Genomic DNA, 17,999 nt, shown 5'->3' on the forward strand with positions numbered 1-17,999 from the left:
GAAGGAGTTCCCACATATGCTTAGCACTTGTTGGCTGGTTTTCATTCACTCTGCCGCCCGACTCATCCCAAACCATCTCAATTGGGTTGAGGTCGGGGGATTGTGGAAGCCAGGTCATCTGTTGCAGCACTCCCACTCTCCTTCTTGGTAAAATAGCCCTTACACAGCCTGGAGGTGTGTTGGGTCATTGTCTTGTTGAAAAACAAATGATAGTCTCACTAAGCCCAAACCAGATGGGATGGCGTATCGCTGCAGAATGCTGTGGTAGCCATGCTGGTTAAGTGTGCCTTGAATTCTAAATAAATCACAGACAGTGTCACCAGCAAAGCACCCCCACACCATAACACCACCTCCTCCATGCTTTATGGTGGGAACTACACATGCAGAGATCATCCGTTCACCCACACCACATCTCACAAAGACACGGCGGTTGGAACCAAAAATCTCAAATTTGGACTTCAGACCAAAGGACACATTTCCACTGGTCTAATGTCCATTGCTTGTGTTTCTTGGCCCAAGCAGGTCTCTTCTTCTTATTGGTGTCCTTTAGTAGTGGTTTCTTTGCAGCAATTAGATCACGAAGGCCTGATTCACACAGTCCCCTCTGAACAGTTGATGTTGAGATGTGTCTGTGACTTGAACTCTGTGAAGCATTTATTTGGGCTGCAATTTCTGAGGCTGGTAACTAATGAACTTATCCTCTGCAGCAGAGGTAACTCTGGGTCTTCCATTCCTGTGGTGGTGCTCATGAGAGACAGTTTCATCATAGCGCTTGATGGTTTTTGCGACTGCACTTGAAGAAACTTTCAAAGTTCTTGAAATGTTCCCTATTGACTGACCTTCATGTCTTAAAGTAATGATGGACTGTCGTTTCTCTTCGCTTATTTGAGCTGTTTTTGCCATAATATGGACTTAGTCTTTTACCAAATAGGCCTATCTTCTGTATACCCCCCCCCACACACACACACACACACTTTTGTGGTTACTACATGATTCCATATGTGTTATTTCATAGTTTATGTTTTCATTATTATTCTACAATGTAAAAATAAAGAAAAATCCTTGAATGAGTAGGTGTTACCAAACTTTTGACTGGTAGTGTATGTGTGGAATACAAGTGCCCCCCCCCCCAAAAAAAAATTGTCATCTGTAGCCTGCACTCGAATAGCGAATGGTGGTTACGTGCTGTTATGTTTTTAATATGCCAGGTAGGTGACACCATTTGTAAAGCGGATTAATGTGCTTAATTTAAAGAATTGAGCAATAAATGTAGCAGCACGAGAAAGCTGGGATCCTCTTTTAAATAGTAGCCAGTTAAAACTCTGTTTTCACACGCGATTGCGCAATGACTGGGCTTATAAGAACCTGTTTCACTAGGCTCTGTAGGCTATGGGCTCTCCAACCGTGTTCCAAGGGTCTTGGGACTATATGCTATGTTTGGCGTTATTTGGCCACTTTAGTTGTGTTACAAACCTTATCAAAACATACAGGCCTATGGGCTAGGCTGCATGATGCATGCGACTGATTATTAAAACTACCCCCAAAAAATGCATGTGCTGTTTCTTGCCTTAGACTGCACACGCTGGGCATCATTCACAAGTGATAATATTCTCACCCCCATCAGACTATTCTCAATTTAATCTTGTCTTTACACATACTAAATAATGTTTGTGTGAAATTAGTTTTGATTTAGAATGGGCCATTATCATGCACCTGTTAGAACAGGTGCAGGGGGAAAAAAAGACGGTCCGTATGCACTTCAATAGCGAATGGAGGACGCTTTTCCCTTGGTTCATTTTAATGCCAGCCAGGTAGGCTACTCCAGTTGTAAAGCAAAACAATGTGCTTAATATTAGGAAAGTTGAGAAATAAATATAGTCTATAGAAATCTGATGCGATCCTCCTCTTTTAAATAGAGGTCATCAAAACTCTTTCTCACGCAATTGCATAGCATAGCCTATAGAAATGTTGCGCAACATGGGCTTATAGGAACACTTATTTAATTCCATGTATCAACCAGCTATGAGGAGCTGGCTCTTGCTGCGCAAACTCTGAATGCCAGGGCTCTCATGAAGTGTTTGATTTGATTTAGAGGGACAATAGAGCACTGAGTACCAGGCCATTAGCAACTGGCAGTTAGTACGTTTGGTAGGCTACTAATGACCATCAGCAGCATCATAGTGCAGTTTTAGAGAAATCTAGTTACCATGACTAAACGGTCACATGGAATTTGACTGCGGTCATGACTCGTGACTGTCGGTGTGGCAGTATTACTGTCACCGTAACAGCCCTAGGTGCAATGCATGATGCATCCTTTTGTTGTTAATTCAATGAAATATGAATCTTCTCTGCATGCAGGCCCATGTCATCATTGTCTGGACACTTAAAGTCTTAACTGACTGTATGTTTTCAGCAGAGTGGTGGAAAGTTCAGTAAACAAGTTGATAAAACTTTGAATGTTTAACTTTTTTTCCCTTCAATGTACGCATGCTACCTGTTTAAACCTCTCCTGCACATTTCTTCTGTTGGGTCACTCCTGAACCATACCATACTCTACAGCTCTACAGGAGTCTGCACTACCAACCAATCACTTCATCTGACTCAGAAGCTCTGTGCTGGACCAATCACATATTTAGTGCACTAATAAACAAATATACACAAATGAATGATTGTGGATCATTTTTATTTGTGAGTGTTGATTAGGTCTATGGGTGCATTTTAATAGTCTGAAGTGGTTTCCTCTCCATCTCAGAAAACAGGACACTGATGGGTGGAAGCAATATTGGGGATATCTACGGTACAGGGGACTGGCTCTCACATGTGGTCATGTCAGTGCAGATTAAGGAAAGGTGATGAGGAGAACAAGCAGGAAGCTACTTGAGGTGCACACTAGCAGCTCTGAGATTGTGCCCCCAAAAAACTAGAATAATTAATAGTTTTTCTCTCCTGCTTGAAGTCTTCACGTTTGCATCAATGGAATTCACTGCATTTCACACAACTGCATATATTATATGTGTACTTTATTACATGTACTAAAGCAGCTAGATTATATTCAGGGGTGTTTCTTGGATTTGAAGACATTGGGGGCTTAGCCCAAAGCCAGTAGGGGGATCTGGGGCAAAAAAATAAGACATTTCAACAGCTAAATGCAGAAATTTGGTGCACTTTGAAATTAATTTTGAGAGATTAGATCTTTTTCAGGTAATTTGCAACTTCCCACCTGCCACAGCAGACACTGCCAGTACTGTATTACAGTTGCTACTGTGTGTTGCTCTACTCTGGAACACATACATTTACAGTGTATTGTAATCTATGTTGCTGTCTCTTGTCTACCCTCCTCTCGCGTCCTGTCCTGGTTGGAAAAGGTGGAAAAGTAAACAATTGTTTTAATAGTAATATCACAGGCCTTTTCACCTCACCTGCAAATTCTTTGTAAACCATGTTTTACTTTTTCACTGTAATTCACCTCTTATAATATGTGCAAATAAATACAACTAATTAGACTCTATAGAGCAGCTTGAAGTGATACAGTCTACTTTGTGCTCAACCCACCTCTGTTCTCTCTCCATCTGCCCTCTTCTGTCACTTTCTCTGTGTCTTGTTTGTTGCTTTCTGTGTCTTGTCTGTTGCTTTCTGTGTCTTGTCTGTTGCTTTCTGTGTCTTGTCTGTTGCTTTCTGTGTCTTGTTTGTTGCTGTCTGTGTCTTGTCTGTTGCTGTCTGTGTCTTGTCTGTTGCTGTCTGTGTCTTGTCTGTTGCTGTCTGTGTCTTGTCTGTTGCTGTCTGTGTCTTGTCTGTTGCTGTCTGTGTCTTGTCTGTTGCTGTCTGTGTCTTGTCTGTTGCTGTCTGTGTCTTGTCTGTTGCTGTCTGTGTCTTGTCTGTTGCTGTCTGTGTCTTGTCTGTTGCTGTCTGTGTCTTGTCTGTTGCACTCTCAGGTTCTTGTTTATTACTATCTCCTTTGTCTGTCCTCTTCTGTTATGGCCTGTTCTGTTCTTCTGGTGTCTCTACATCATATCCTACTCTTCTGTTGCTGTCTCTGTGTCTTGTCTGGTGTGTCTCCTTAGTATTATAATCCAAAACGGTCAAGGGGATACTGGGGTAGCTTAACTTGTTTTGTGTCTGGGTCACCTAAATCAGGGTTTCCCAAACACGGTCCTGGGGCCCCCCTTGGGTGCACGTTTTGGTTTTTACACTAGCACTACTGTCACACTCTGGCTCCGGGACTTGTATTTGAGCCAGGGTGTATTTGTTTTGTTGGGGTTTGTTTTGGTTAGGTTGGGAATAGGGTGTGTTCATTTGGGTGTGTGTGGTTTTGGTTAGTTCTTGTGTAGTCATGTGACTCCCAATCGGAGGTAACGAGTGTCAGCTGTCGGCTCGTTATCTCTGATTGGGAGCCATATTTAATCTGTATGTTTTCCTTTGGGTGTTGTGGGTTTTTGTTCCGTTTCGGTCAGTGTAACCGTGGACTTCATGAGTCGTCTTTTGTTTGTAGTTCGAAACTTTAATTAATAAAGTCATGTTTCTTGCACACGCTGCGCCTTGGTCTCCTTCGCTCTTAGACGACCGTGACAGAAAAACCCACCACAAAAGGACCAAGCAGCGTGTCCAGGAGCAAAGAGACTGGACATGGGAGGAGGCGCCTGGTAAGGAGATCGAGAGGCTGGCGATGGCCCAGGTGGGCAAGTCGTGGTCCTGGGAGGACATGCTCGGGGGCAAGGGACCTTGGGGGAAGATCAAGGCCCTGGCGAGAGAGGAGCAACGGCGTCAGCAGGGTCATCGTTGGAAGGACGAGAGGCAACCCCAAAAAGTTTTTTGGGGGGGGCACATGGCTTGGGCGGCTGGGCAGCAGGAGGCTGCCACAAAGAGACGTGGAGAGAAGGCTACCGGATTACGGGAGCCATTGGCGAGTAGAGGGAGGGAAGCAGTTGAGGCACGGCGTAAGAGACTGAGGTGTGTTACCAGTCCGGTCCGGCCCGTTCCTGATCCCCGGTTAAGGCCAGTGGTGTGTGTTCCCAGTACGGACCGGCCTGTTCCTACTCCACGCATCAAGCCCACGGTGTGCGTCGCCAGTCCAGCCCGGCCGGTTCCTGCTCCACGTACTAAGCCTACGGTGTACGTGGCCAGCCCAGCCCGACCTGTTCCTGCTCCACGTACCAGACCCACGGTGTGCGTCGCCAGTCCAGCCCGGCCGGTTCCTGCTCCACGTACTAAGCCTACGGTGTACGTGGCCAGCCCAGCCCGACCTGTTCCTGCTCCACGTACCAGACCCACGGTGTGCGTCGCCAGTCCAGCCCGGCCGGTTCCTGCTCCACGTACTAAGCCTACGGTGTACGTCGCCAGCCCGACCCGGCCTGTTCCTGCCACCCGCACCAAGTCTACGGTGCGCGTCGCCAGCCCGACCCGGCCTGTTCCTGCCACTCGCACCAAACCTACGGTGCGCGTCGCCAGCCCGGTCCGGCCTGTTGCTGCTCCCCGCACTAGCCCTGAGATGCGTGTCCTCAGTTGGAGGGTGGTCAGTTGGAGGAGGCTACGGAAGCGGGTAGTGACTATGGTGGGGTGGGGACCACGACCAGAGCCAGAACCACCGCCGAAGAGGTATGCCCACCCAGCCCTCCCTTGGTTAGCCCTAGTTGAGGCGCGGTCGCAGTCCGCGCCTTTAGGGGGGGGTACTGTCACACTCTGGCTCCGGGACTTGTATTTGAGCCAGGGTGTATTCGTTTTGTTGGGGTTTGTTTTGGTTAGGTTGGGAATAGGGTGTGTTCATTTGGGTGTGTGTGGTTTTGGTTAGTTCTTGTGTAGTCATGTGACTCCCAATCGGAGGTAACGAGTGTCAGCTGTCGGCTCGTTATCTCTGATTGGGAGCCATATTTAATCTGTATGTTTTCCTTTGGGTGTTGTGGGTTTTTGTTCCGTTTCGGTCAGTGTAACCGTGGACTTCATGAGTCGTCTTTTGTTTGTAGTTCGAAACTTTAATTAATAAAGTCATGTTTCTTGCACACGCTGCGCCTTGGTCTCCTTCGCTCTTAGACGACCGTGACAACTACACAGCTGATTCAAATAATCAAAGCTTGATGATGAGTTCATTGAGTTGGTTATTTGAATCAGCTGTGTAGTGCTAGGGCAAAAACCAAAACGAGCACCTAGGGGCGGCCCCAGGACCGAGTTTGGGAAACCCTGAACTAAATCATCCTCTTCCCTACAATTTGCCCCTGGCTGCTGCTGTTGTAAGTGCTCCACTGGCCAGCTGTTCTCATCTGTCCTCCTCCTTGGCTCATCTGAAAGGGAGCAAGGTGCAACATGTCATTAGTTCATATTAAAGGGTGACTGCACTTCCTGATTTGGCCTAGTTTTAGATTTGGGACCATCAATAAATGACACAATGTAAATGAGACTATTTTCATGTTGCACACCTTTTAGTTCTCATTAATGCTTTCAATATTGTATATGCATTTCTACAACTTATAGTTGGTATAAGGTTTTAAAGTCATGGAAATTTGGAGCTATTGGAATTTAAAGATAATTACTGATCGTCCCTAACTTGCCCCATAGGGATATTCAAAGTCAACCCAAATTTATCACAGGCATTACGATCTGGTCACGTGCAGTTGCACTCCGAATTGATGATTACTTGTGTGCTGCCAGCTCTGGGCAGGATTGAAACAAACCCAACCTTCATTTACGCTGTCCCTCTGTTTTGGACGAGATTTACTTTATGACCAAAATGATCCTATTTACACTTAGTAGTACATTTTGACAGCAGAATAAATGTTTCTGACCAGGGCCTAAAATGTACTTTTTGGTCCAACAGCCACTGTGGCAGGTATATAAAAAATCTACCAACCACTCAGATTTTTACCAGCTAAAATATGTATTACGTCAAAAAACACAAAAGGATGAACATGCTTTGTATTGTTTCTAAACAGGAAATGTATTAGTAAGAACAAATGTCGTATATTGCTCAATTTAATAAAATAGTTTGAGACCTAAGTCTTTTAATCAAAATATTAGAGATAAAATGTTCAGCTGCCCCTTTAAGTGCGGGATGTTACCGTGGTAACGGGGCCACTCGAGTCCTGTCACGTGTGTCTGTGAGTTGGGTTCTGACTAGGGCGTCTATGCGCTATAAATTGAAGCAGCAGACGCAAACTAATGTTGAAAAACAACCGAGCTTGTGAACGAAACAATGTAAATAGCCAAGAAACACGAGGACAAAGTCTCACTTTGTAGGCGTTCGAGTAAATTAGACCAACTTTTATGCCAGTGCCTCCAAAAATGAATCCATCAGCACTTCACTCATTGCGCACAGCTCCTGTGTTTCTGCGCTAGGCGGGATATAGGATTCGTATTTCTTTGTGCAATTAGCAGCTATGAAACAACACGGCAGAAATACTTTGTAAACAGCTACTGCAGCATTTTTCTAACCATAACTAGCACGTACTTTATTATTTAATTATTGCAACCATTTCCATGTTTGACTGCAAGGTTTTATGTGTAATATGACTCATACTGTGGTTTTCTATGAACTCACTGTAGAGCCCTGCAAATTGACCACCCGCCAACATAGTTGGTGAAACAGACATTCTTACCCACCAATACCTAAATCTACCCACATTTGGCAGGTGTTATTTTTATGCCCTGTTACTGTCGATGCCACATAGGCTGTTTTTTAAATGAGAAGTAGTTTTTTAGGGGCAGTTGCTCTTAAAAAGTTACTGTATACTGACAGACCAGGGCAACTCAACTATAAATAAAAATGTAAGTGTCCATAACAGTGCAACACAACTCCAAACATGACAGATAAGAAGCTACATATTCCCTAGGCTATATGAATACAAAGAGATAGGCCCAAAAAATTTACCTGTATAATGGAATAAGTTATAAGACCTCTATGATTCATTTAATTTCGTCAGTTTTACAAGCTAATGTGAGATGTTTATATTACATAACATTTGAGGACACAAAGCTGGCCATCTTTTCCCCTCCTTCTGGCTGCCCCTGTCCCCCTTCCCTTGTAAGTTCAAATTTGTTTATTTGTCATTTAGACATGGAGTACACAGTGCAATGAAATGCTTACTTGCAGGTTAACCTCTTGATAATGCAACAACAATAGAAAAAGTAAGTAGCTAAGTGAATAAAAAGAGTAATCAAAATAAAAGCTCAATGCATTTGTTGTTTTTTTACAAATAGTTACATAGCCTATGTGGAAATAACAGACAATGAGCCAGACATGTTTACCCAGAGAAAGGAATAGGTTATAAACCCTCTATGATTTATTTAATTTACTCAGTTCTAACACCTTAACATTTCTAATTTTAAAACAGTGTTACATTTAATGTTGTTGTAGGGTTTAGCTTCAGTCCACAGGGGGGCAGGCACTGTGTCATTGTCAGAAAATACAGTATGTGCTTCAGTATCACGAAGTTGGGGAGAAAAAGGGGTAAAAAAAATAATAATTAAAAACATAAGAAAATAAAAACGTAATCTCTTCGGTCTCAGCTAGCTAGCCAGCCAATAGCTATCGAAGTGGCTAGCCAGTCAAGCTAGCTACAGAAACGAAACCCATCAAATACACTCGCTGGAAATAAACACTTTTGCTATTAGCATGAATTATATCAACATCTTTAGCTTGCCCATTTACTTAATATACTGTTAAATAACTCACTGACACCCAATAGATTAAAGATGTTAGTTTAGTAGCATTAGCCAACGCTTATGCTCAGGGAGACAAGCTAGTTAGCTACCGCTAACTCTACTACTGCTGTTGCTGTACTTTGACTTTCTGTCTGTTCTAACCTCTCCACCTCATTCACTGCTGCCTCTACCTGCTCGCTTTTTTTTGCCACTCTTTCGGAAAATAAGTTCTGAATATCCATATTTGTTCTGTACTATGCTGCAGACTGACTGAGTGACAGGCGTTTTGATGAGTGATGTCATTGAAGTCAGCGGTGCTGTATAAGTGGGGGAGGGGTCAAGGGACGTGAGCGGTCCGCTGCATTGTGAAATCTCTACCAATCACAGCAAGGGCCGAGTCACTCCAGTGCCTGCTACTGGCTAGTGCAGTTTATTGTATTGATAATTTTTGTCATTCAAATTTGTCAGTAAAAAATTTGTTTAAATACTGAATAGCGCAAGTGATGTGTGGTTATGGAAACTCATATAAAAGTGAAATGTAAAAAAAATGAAATACATGTATTTATATATATTTTTTACCATCAAAAGGTTTGGGCTGGATCAAAAACAGCCCATTTATTATATTTAGACCCTGCAATTAGGAAGCAGACAGCAGAACAAGTGTAATATATAGTTATCAAAAACAGAGCTGTTATTCGAACAACATGACAGTCAAATAATCATGAAATTAAATTGCATTTGTTGTAAAAACTGTCAAATGAATTCTGGATGGGCATTTTTATTTTAAAACGGTCAAATTAAAATAACCTTCCATCAAATGTGAAAAGTCGGCACTTCAAAGCATTTAATATTTTTGAATTCTTACTGTAAATGGCATGATGGGACTAGGCCAGTGGTTCCCAACCTTTTTCGGTTACCGTACCACCAACAGAATTTTGCTCTGCCCGAGTACTCCTGAAGTACCCCCTCATGTGCATTTTACCAGTAGGCCTATGGCAGGAATCATCAACTACATTCAGCCAGGGGCCAATTTTTTCTTGAGCGGATGGTCGGGGGATGAACATAATTAAACAAAAAATGTTAGATTGCGAATTGACTTCAAGAAGCCTAAACAGATACACTACATGTCCAAAAGTATGTGGACACCAGCTCGTCAAACATCTCATTCCAAAATCATGGGCATTAATATGGAGTTGTTTCCCCCCCCTGCTGCTAGAACAGCCTCCACTCTTCTGGGAAGTCTTTCCACTAGATGTTAGAACATTGCTGCGGGGACTTGCTTCCATTCAGCCACAAGAGCATTAGTGAGGTCGGGCACTGATGTTGGCCGATTAGGCCTGGCTTACAGTCAGCGTTCCAATTAATCCCAAAGTTGTTCGATGGGGTTGAGGTCAGGGCTCTGTGCAGGGCAGTCAAGTTTTTCCACACCAATCTCGACAAACCATTTCTGTATGGACTTCGCTTTGTGCACGGGGGAATTGTCATGCTGAAATAGGAAAGGGCCTTCCCCAAACTGTTGCCACAAAGTTGGAAGCACAGAATCGTCTAGAATGTCATTGTATGCTGTAGCGTTAAGATTTCCATTCACTGGAACTAAAGGGCCTAGCCCAAACCATGAAAACAGCCTCAGACCATTATTCTTCCTCCACCAAACTTTACAGTTGGCACTATGCATTGTGGCAGGTAGTGTAATCCTGTAATCCGCCAAACCCAGATTTGTCCGTTGAACTGCCAGATGGTGAAGCTTTATTCATCACTCCAGAGGATGCGTTTCCACTGCTCCAGAGTCCAATGGCAGAGAGTTTTACACCACTCCAGCCGACGCTTGGCATTGCGCATTTGTGATCAGGCTTGTGTACGGCTGCTCGGCCATGGAAACCCATTTCATGAAGCTCACAACGAACAGTTCTTGTGCTGGCATTGCTTCCAGAGGCAGTTTGGAACTCGGTAGTGAGTGTTGCAACCGAGGACAGACGATTTTTACGCGCTTCAGCTCAGCACTAGGCTGTCCCTTTCTGTGAGCTTGTGTGGCCTACCACTTCGCAGCTGAGACATTGTTGCTCCTAGACATTTCCACTTCACAACAATAGCACTTACTGTTGACCGAGCCAGCTCTAGCAGGGCAGAAATTTGACTTGTTGGAAAGTGGCATCCCTTGACGGTGCCACACTGAGCTATTCAGTAAGGCCATTCTACTGCCAATGTTTGTCTATGGAGATTGCATGGTTGTGGGCTCGATTTTATACACCTGTCAGCAATGGGTGTTGCTGAAATAGCTGAATCCACTAATTTGAAGGGGTGTCCACATACTTTTGTACAGTGAGGGAAAAAAGTATTTGATCCCCTGCTGATTTTGTATGTTTGCCCACTGACAAAGAAATGATCAGTCTATAATTTTAATGGTAGGTTTATTTGAACAGTGAGAGAAAGAATAACAACAAAAAAATCCAGAAAAAACGCATGTCAAAAATGTATAAATTGATATGCATTTTAATGAGGGAAATAAGTATTTGACCCCCTCTCAATCAGAAAGATTTCTGGCTCCCAGGTGTCTTTTATACAGGTAATGAGCTGAGATTAGAGCACACTCTTAAAGGGAGTGCTCCTAATCTCAGCTTGTTACCTGTATAAAAGACACCTGTCCACAGAAGCAATCAATCAATCAGATTCCAAACTCTCCACCATGGCCAAGACCAAAGAGCTCTCCAAGGATGTCAGGGACAAGTTAGTAGACCTACACAAGGCTGGAATGGGCTACAAGACCATCGCCAAGCAGCTTGGTGAGAAGGTGACAACAGTTGGTGCGATTATTCGCAAATGGAAGAAACACAAAATAACTGTCAATCTCCCTCGGCCTGGGGCTCCATGCAAGACCTCACCTCGTGGAGTTGCAATGATCATGAGAACGGTGAGGAATCAGCCCAGAACTACACCGGAGGATCTTGTCAATGATCTCAAGGCAGCTGGGACCATAGTCACCAAGAAAACAATTGGTAACACACTACGCCGTGAAGGACTGAAATCCTGCAGCGCCCGCAAGGTCCCCCTGCTCAAGAAAGCACATATACAGGGCCGTCTGAAGTTTGCCAATGAACATCTGAATGATTCAGAGGAGAACTGGATGAAAGTGTTGTGGTCAGATGAGACCAAAATCGAGCTCTTTGGCATTAACTCAACTCGCTGTGTTTGGAGGAGGAGGAATGCTGCCTATGACCCCAAGAACACCATCCCCACCGTCAAACATGGAGGTGGAAACATTATGCTTTGGGGGTGTTTTTCTGCTAAGGGGACAGGACAACTTCACCGCATCAAAGGGACGATGGACGGAGCCAAATCTTGGGTGAGAACCTCCTTCCCTCAGCCAAGGCATTGAAAATGGGTCGTGGATGAGTATTCCAGCATGACAATGACCCAAAACACACGGCGAAGGCAACAAAGGAGTGGCTCAAGAAGAAGCAAATTAAGGTCCTGGAGTGGCCTAGCCAGTCTCCAGACCTTAATCCCATAGAAAATCTGTGGAGGGAGCTGAAGGTTCGAGTTGTCAAACGTCAGCCTCGAAACCTTAATGACTTGGAGAAGATCTGCAAAGAGGAGTGGGACAAAATCCCTCCTGAGATGTGTGCAAACCTAGTGGCCAACTACAAGAAACGTCTGACCTCTGTGATTGCCAACAAGGGTTTTGCCACCAAGTACTAAGTCATGTTTTGCAGAGGGGTCAAATACTTATTTCCCTCATTAAAATGCAAATCAATTGATAACATTTTTGACATGCGTTTTTCTGGATTTTTTTGTTGTTATTCTGTTCAAATAAACCTACCATTAAAATTATAGACTGATCATGTCTTTGTCAGTGGGCAAACGTACAAAATCAGCAGGGGATCAAATACTTTTTTCCCTCACTGTATATATAGTGTATAATATTTGACGAAAACATAATAATTTCAAACCTTGATTACATTTAGGAACATTGCCCTGCGTAGAGTGCCGTCTTTCAGATGGGACGTTAAAACGGGTGTCCTGACTCTCTATTGTCATTCAAAATACCATGGCACTTATTGTAAGAGTAGTGGTGTTCACCCTGGTGTCATGGCTAAATTCCCATCCTGTCCACATTCCATCATCCCCCTCATTCCTTATTGGCATATATCACTCCTCACATCTCCAACTGATAGCTGTGTGGTGAGCGTTCTGGCACAAAAATGGTCGCCATGCATCACTGAGGTGGGTGCTACACATTGGTGGTGGATGTGGTGAGTTTCCCCCTACTATGTAACGCGCTTTGAGTACCTCAGTTGGTATAAAAGTGCTACATAAATCCAATCAATTATTATTGATTATTATTATTTGTATACAAACACATATGTCTCTCTATTATGCGTGGGAATATTTGGGAACAGATTTGGTAAATTATAACCACTTGAAGCTGATTTCCTAGTGTTGTCCAACAATAAAAAAAAAAAAAAAAAAAAACACTACTGTTCAAAAGTTTGGGGTCACTTAGAAATGTCCTTGTTTTCGAAAGAAAAGCAATTTTTTTGGTTATTAAAATAACATCAAATTGATCAGAAATACAGTGTAGACATTGTTAATGCTGTAAATGGCTATTGTAGCTGGAAACTGCTTATTTTTAATGGAATATCTACATAGTCGTACAGAGGCCCATTATCAGCAACCATCAGTCCTGTGTTCCAATGGCACGTTGTGTTTGCTAATCCAAGTAATTTTTAATTTTTTAAATTTTATTTCACCTTTATTTAACCAGGTAAGCCAGTTGAGAACAAGTTCTCATTTACAACTGCGACCTGGCCAAGATAAAGCAAAGCAGTGCGATAAAAACAACAACTCAGAGTTACATATGGGGTAAACAAAACATAAAGTCAAAAATACAAACAGAAAATATATATATACAGTGTGTGCGAATGTAGTAAGTTATGGAGGTAAGGCAATAAATAGGCCATAGTGCAAAATAGTTACAATTTCGTATTAACACTGGAATGATAGATGTGCAAAAGATGATGTGCAAATAGAGATACTGGGGTGCAAATTAGCAAAATAAATAACAATATGGGGATGAGGTAGTTGGGTGGGCTAATTTCAGAATGGCTGTGTACAGGTGCAGTGATCGGTAAGCTGCTCTGACAACTGACGCTTAAAGTTAGTGAGGGAGATAAGAGTCTCCAGCTTCAGAGATTTGTGCAGTTCGTTCCAGTCATTGGCAGCAGAGAACTGTAAGGAATGGCGGCCAAATGAGGTGTTGGCTTTGGGGATGACCAGTGAGATATACCTGCTGGAGCGCATACTACGGATGGGTGTTGCTATGGTGACCAATGAGCTAAGATAAGGCGGGGATTTGCCTAGCAGTGATTTATAGATGGCCTGGAGCCAGTGGGTTTGGCGACGAATATGTAGTGAGGACCATATGGGGCTTTGGTGACAAAACGGATGGCACTGTGATAGACTACATCCAATTTTCTGAGTAGAGTGTTGGAGGCTATTTTGTAAATGACATCGCCGAAGTCAAGGATTGGTAGGATAGTCAGTTTTACGAGGGCATGTTTGGCAGCATGAGTGAAGGAGGCTTTGTTGCGAAATAGGAAGCCGATTCTAGATCTAACTTTTGATTTGAGATGCTTAATATGAGTCTGGAAGGAGAGTTTACAGTCTAACCAGACACCTAGGTATTTGTAGTTGTCCACATACTCTAGGTCAGACCCGCCGAGAGTAGTGATTCTAGTCGGGTGGGCAGGTGCAAGCAGCGTTCGGTTGAAGAGCATGCATTTAGTTTTACTAGTGTTTAAGAGCAGTTGGAGGCTACGGAAGGAGTGTTGTATGGCGTTGAAGCTCGTTTGGAGGTTTGTTAACACAGTGTCCAATGAAGGGCCAAATCTATACAAAATGGTGTCGTCCGCATAAAGGTGGATCCGAGCTTCACCAGCAGCAAGAGCAACATCATTGATATACACAGAGAATAGAGTCGGCCCGAGAATTGAACCCTGTGGCACCCCCATAGAGATGGCCAGAGGTCCAGACAACAGGCCCTCCGATTTGACACATTGAACTCTATCTGAGAAGTAGTTGGTGAACCAGGCAAGGCAGTCATTAGAGAAACCAAGGCTATTTAGTCTGCCAATAAGAATGCGGTGGTTGACAGAGTCGAAAGCCTTGGCCAGGTCGATGAAGACGGCTGCGCAGTACTGTCTTTTATCAATCGCGGTTATAATATCGTTTAGGACCTTGAGCGTGGCTGAGGTGCACCCATGACCAGCTCGGAAACCAGATTGCATAGCGGAGAAGGTACGGTGGGATTGGAAATGGTCGGTGATCTGTTTGTTAACTTGGCTTTCAAATACTTTCGAAAGGCAGGGCAGGATGGATATAGGTCTGTAACAGTTTGGATCTAGAGTGTCACCCCCTTTGAAGAGGGGGATGACCGCGGCAGCTTTCCAATCTCTGGGGATCTCAGACGTTACGAAAGAGAGGTTGAACAGGCTAGAAACAGTGGTTGCGACAATTTTGGCTGCTAATTTTAGAAAGAAAAGGTCCAGATTGTCTAGCGCAGCTGATTTGTAGGGATCCAGATTTTTCAGAACATTAGCTGTCTTGTGGTCCTCTGTAGCTCAGCTGGTAGAGCACGGCGCTTGTAACGCCAAGGTAGTGGGTTCGATCCCCGGGACCACCCATACACAAAAATGTATGCACGCATGACTGTAAGTCGCTTTGGATAAAAGCGTCTGCTAAATGGCATATTATTATTATTATTATTATTATTATTATTACTGTCTGAATTTGTGTGAACGAGAAGCAGGGGGGGCATGGGCATGTTGCAGCGGAGGGTGCAGAGCTGGTGGCCGGGGCAGTGTAGCCAGGTGGAAAGCATGGCCAGCCGTAGCAAAATGCTTGTTGAAATTCTCGATTATTGTAGATTTATCGGTGGTGACAGTGTTTCCTAGCCTCAGTGCAGTGGGCAGTTGGGAGGAGGTGCTCTTATTTTCCATGGACTTTACAGTGTCCCAAAACTTTTTGGAGTTAGTGCTACAGGATGCATATTTCTGTTTGAAAAAGCTAGCCTTTGCTTTCCTAACTGATTGTGTATATTGGTTCCTGACTTCCCTGAAAAGTTGCATATCGCGGGGGCTGTTCGATGCTAATGCAGTACGCCACAGGATGTTTTTGTGCTGGTCAAGGGCAGTCAAGTCTGAGGAGAACCAGGGGCTATATCTGTTCTTAGTTCTGAATTTTTTGAATGGGGCATGCTTATTTTAAAGAACAACCAGGCATCCTCTACTGACGGAATGAGGTCAATATCCATCCAGGATACCCGGGCCAGGTCAATTAGAAAGACCTGCTCACTAAAGTGTTTTAGGGAGCGTTTGACAGTGATGAGGGGTGGTCGTTTGACCGCGGACCCATTACGGAAGCAGGCAATAAGGCAGTGATCGCTGAGATCCTGGTTGAAGACAGCGGAGGTGTATTTAGAGGGTAAATTTGTCAGGATGATATCTATGAGGGTGCCCATGTTTACAGATTTAGGGTTGTACCTGGTAGGTTCGTTGTTAATTTGTGTGAGATTGAGGGCATCTAGTTTAGATTGTAGGTTGACCGGGGTGTTAAGCATATCCCAATTTAGGTCACCAAGCAGTACGAACTCTGAGGATAGATGGGGGGCATCACATATGGTGTCCAGGGCACAGCTCGGGGCTGAGGGGGGTCTATAGCGAGCGGCAACAGTGAGAGACATTTCTGGAAAGGTGGATTTTTAGAAGTAGAAGCTCAAACTGTTTGGGCACAAACCTGGATAGTACGATAGAGCTCTACAGGCTATTTCTACAGTAGATTGCAACCCCACCCCCTTTGGCAGTTCTATCGAGACGGAAAATGTTGTAGTTGGGGATGGACATTTCTGAATTTTTGGTGGCCTTCCTAAGCCAGGATTCAGACACTGCTAGGACATCAGGGTTGGCGGAGTGTGCTAACGCAGTGAATAACTAAAACTTAGGGAGGAGGCTTCGGATGTTAACGTGCAAGAAACCAATGCTTTTACGGTTACAGAAGTCAACAAATGATAACGCCTGGGGAGTAGGAGTGATACTGGGGGCTACAGGGCCTGGGTTAACCTCTACATCACCAGAGGAAGAGAGGAGGAGTAGAATAAGGATACGGCTAAAGGCTTTAAGTACTGGTCTTCTAGTGCGTTGGGTACAAAGAAAAAAAGGGGCAGGTTTCCGGGTGTTGTAGAATAGATTCAGGGCATTATGTACAGAAAAGGATATGGAAGGATATGAGTACAGTGGAGGTAAACCTAAGCGTTGGGTAACGATGAAAGAGATAGCATCACTGGAGGCACCGATTGAGTCGGTCTCCGCGTGTATGGGGGGTGGGACAAAGGAGCTACAGTGGGGAGAACAAGTATTTGATACACTGCCAATTTTGCAGGTTTTCCTACTTACAAAGCATGTAGAGGTCTGTAATTTTTATCATAGGTACACTTCAACTGTGAGAGACGGAATCTAAAACAAAAATCCAGAAAATCACATTGTATGATTTTTTTAATTTGCATTTTATTGCATGACATAAGTATTTGATACATCAGAAAAGCAGAACTTAATATTTGGTACAGAAAAATTTGTTTGCAATTACAGAGATCATACGTTTCCTGTAGGTCTTGACCATGTTTGCACACACTGCAGCAGGGATTTTGGCCCACTCATCCATACAGACCTTCTCCAGATCCTTCAGGTTTTGGGGCTGTTGCTGGGCAACACGGACTTTCAGCTCCCTCCAAAGATTTTCTATTGGGTTCAGGTCTGGAGACTGGCTAGGCCACTCCAGGACCTTGAGATGGCTAGGCCACTCCACTCCTTAGTTGCCCTGGCTGTGTGTTTCGGGTCGTTGTCATGCTGGAAGACCCAGCCACGACCCATCTTCAATGCTCTTACTGAGGGAAGGAGGTTGTTGGCCAAGATCTCGCGATACATGGCCCCATCCATCCTCCCCTCAATACCGTGCAGTCGTCCTGTCCCCTTTGCAGAAAAGCATCCCCAAAGAATGATGTTTCCACCTCCATGCTTCACGGTTGGGATGGTGTTCTTGGGGTTGTACTCATCCTTCTTCTTCCTCCAAACACGGCGAGTGGTGTTTAGACCAAAAAGCTCTATTTTTGTCTCATCAGACCACATGACCTTCTCCCATTCCTCCTCTGGATCATCCAGATGGTCATTGGCAAACTTCAGACGGGCCTGGAGATGCGCTGGCTTGAGCAGGGGGACCTTGAGTGCGCTGCAGGATTTTAATCCATGACGGCGTTGTGAATTACTAATGGTTTTCTTTGAGACTGTGGTCCCAGCTCTCTTCAGGTCATTGTCCAGGTCCTG

This window comes from Coregonus clupeaformis, chromosome 8 (assembly GCF_020615455.1).
Source record: "Coregonus clupeaformis isolate EN_2021a chromosome 8, ASM2061545v1, whole genome shotgun sequence".
Taxonomy (NCBI): Eukaryota; Metazoa; Chordata; class Actinopteri; order Salmoniformes; family Salmonidae; genus Coregonus; species Coregonus clupeaformis.